At 41.4% G+C, this 3,009-nt stretch overlaps 1 pseudogene; it reads left to right on the top strand.

Annotated features, from left to right (window-relative positions):
• Positions 1 to 933: 933 nt before the first annotated feature.
• On the top strand, positions 934 to 2,721 carry LOC103783619 (proliferation-associated protein 2G4-like; annotated as a pseudogene).
• The last annotated feature ends 288 nt before the right edge of the window (positions 2,722 to 3,009 follow it).

The raw sequence follows: 3,009 nt of genomic DNA, 5'->3' as shown, positions 1-3,009 counted from the left end.
TCTTTGCATCAACTTGCTATTTGTACCTAAAAACAATTGAGACAGCCAGGTGGGAGGCAGTCCCTGGAGAAACTCCAACCAGCCTCCCCACTGAGGTGGAGCCTTGGGAAGTTCATGCCCTTTGCAGTGGGGTGAAGCTTGGCCCCTCCTCTTCCTGTGCAGAACCTAGGATTCCAACCCTCTGGCAGGAAGTGCTGTAGCGGAGGGTTTCTCCCTTGTTTTTTTTTCCCCCTTTTTCACCCAATAAAACCCTGCTTTACTCACCCTTTAAACCATCTGTGAACCTAAATTTTCATGGTCGTGGGCCAGACAAGAACCCCGTCTTTAGCTGAAGTAAGGAAAAGTCCTGCAACACAATTATGTAAAATATAAAATTTAAATCAGTACCGTAAGTAAGAAATTAATACCATTTGCCATGAATGTTTGGTAAATACGTAAAAATAAATAAAATGAAAACCAAATAATACTGTTAAGTCATACTTAGATGCAGTTTCCTGATCAGTGGTCAATAATGGCTTTCATGTTTTTAAGAATGGGTACTAGCAATCATTAGAAAGGTGTTAAAGATATATTTTCAACAAATTGTTGCTTTCTCCTTAACCCTAAGTACCTGAAAACAACAAAAAAAATTATCAAGTTACTAATGCTTATTCAATTATACATTATACATAATAGGGAGAACACTAGGTTTAACAAATACAAAAATTTCCTAACAGACTCTAAAAAATAAACATTGACATTAAAATGTAAACCCATATATAGGAATCCCCAAAATCTCGCTCTCGCCTGCCTGCCTGCTCTCTTGCTTACTTGCGCTTTCACTTGCCCCCTTCTCGAGGATCCAAGGTGTGCTCTGACCACAGCCTGCAGCTGGGATGGGAGACAGAGGAGGTGGCTCAGGGAAAATGAGGCTGTAGTGCTGGTGGTAGGAAGATGTTGGGCAGGGATGAGCAGCAAGAGCGAACTATCGCTGAGGACCTGGTCATGACCAAGTATCAGATGGGTGGGTGACATCACCAACTGGGTACTTTGGTCCTTGGAGGAAGCATCCAGCTCAGGTGTGTGAGTACTGAGGCTGTGTGAGGAAGGTGATGCCATGATTATGGCAGAAACAGGGAAAATCTTCAAGAAAGAAAAGGAAATGAAGAAAAGTATTGCTTTTCCCACCAGCATTTCGGTAAATAACTGTGTGTGTCACTTCTCTCCTTTGAAGAGTGACAAAGACTGTATTCTCAAGGAAGGTAACCTGGTAAAAATTGACCTTGGTGTCCATGTGGATGGCTTCATCGCTAATGTAGCTCATACTTTTGTGGTGGATGTAGCTCAGGGGATCCAAATAACAAGGCAGAAAGCAGATGTTATTAAGGCAGCTCACCTTTGTGTTGAAGCTGCCCTATGCCTGGTCAAACCTGGAAACCATAACACACAAGTGACAGAAGCCTGGAACAATGTTGGTCATTCATTTAACTACATGCCAGTAGAAGATATGCTGTCACACCAATTGAAGCAACATGTCATTGATGGTGAGAAAACTGTTACCCAGAACCCCGCAGACCAGCAGAAGAAGGACCATGAAAAACTGAATTTGATGTTTTCATCAGCATAGGAGAGGGCAAGGCCAAGGATGCAGGACAACTATTTACAAAGGAGACCCCTCTAAATAATATGGACTACGAATGCAAACTTCACGTGCCTTCTTCAGCGAGGTGGAAAGGTGTTTTAATGCTTTGTTGTTTACTTTAAGAGCATTTGAAGATGAGAAGTAGGCTTGGATGGGTGTGGTGGAGTGCACCAAACATGGACTGCTGCAACTATTTAATGTTCTGTATGAAAAAAAGGGTGAATCTGTTGACCAGTTTAAATTTACAGTTCTGCTCATGCCCAATGGCTCCATGCTGATAACCAGTGGTCCCTTTGAGCCTGACCTCCACAGGTCTGAGATAGAGGTCCAGGATCCAGAGCTAAAGACCCTCCTACAGAGTTCTTCAAGTTGAAAAACCCAGAAAAAGAAAAAAAAAGAAGGCCTCCCAGAGAACACCACCAGTAGGGAAACATTAGAAGAAAAGGAAGCTGGGGACTGGGGTGGGGCCTTCTCCCCAGATTGCTGCTCCTGCCTCATCCCCTTCCCACTGTATCCCAGGCTCTGTGAAGTGCAGTTCTTCTTCTACGCCTGGGACCACCAGCAGAGCAGGGGTCTCCTTGCCCCCATCCCAGTTCCCCATCCCACCCCCTTCCAGCAACAACCAGCTCCAGCTGACTCTGGTCTTGGGAGGTGAGCCTTTCCAACCATGGAAGACTACTTTAAATGAAAAAAAGAAACTGAATAATAAAATCAGGAGTCAAAAAACAAAAAAGAAAGAAAGAAACTCCCACAGATTCAACAACAAAAAAATGTCTTGGAACAACATAAAGACTTCTTGAAACTATTAACGAATTGTAGCAAGGTTGTAGAATACAGGTAAATATACAAACATCAATCACTTTCCTATATATGAGCAAGGAACAAGTGGAATTTCAAATTAAAATATATCATCTACATTAACAACCAATACCATGAAACACTTAAGTATAAATCTAACAAAATATGTTCAAGAGCTATATGAAGAAAATGACAAAACTCTGATGAAAGAAATTAAAGAACTAAGTGGAGGGATATTCCATGTTTATTACTAGAAAGACTCAATATGATTTTTCCCAACTTGGTCTATAGATTTAACATAATCCCAATCAAAATCTCAGCAAGTTATTTTGCGGTTATCAAAAAACTAATTATAAATTTTATATGAAGAAGCAAAAGACCCAGAATAGCCAAAACAATATTGAAGGAGAACAAAATTGGGACTACTTGACTTCAAGACTTAGTATAAAGCTACAGTAATCAAGACAGTATGCTATTGCAAAAAGAAAAAATAATAGCCTGGTGCAGTGGTTCATGCCTATAATCACAACATTTTGGGAGGCAGAGGCAGGAGGATTGTTTGAGGCCAGGACTTTGAGGCCAGCCTGGAC

The sequence above is a fragment of the Pan paniscus genome, chromosome 17 (assembly GCF_029289425.2).
Source record: "Pan paniscus chromosome 17, NHGRI_mPanPan1-v2.0_pri, whole genome shotgun sequence".
Lineage (NCBI taxonomy): Eukaryota > Metazoa > Chordata > Mammalia > Primates > Hominidae > Pan > Pan paniscus.
The sequence above is the reverse complement of the archived record's forward strand: the minus strand, read 5'-3'. Positions and strand labels throughout refer to the sequence as shown.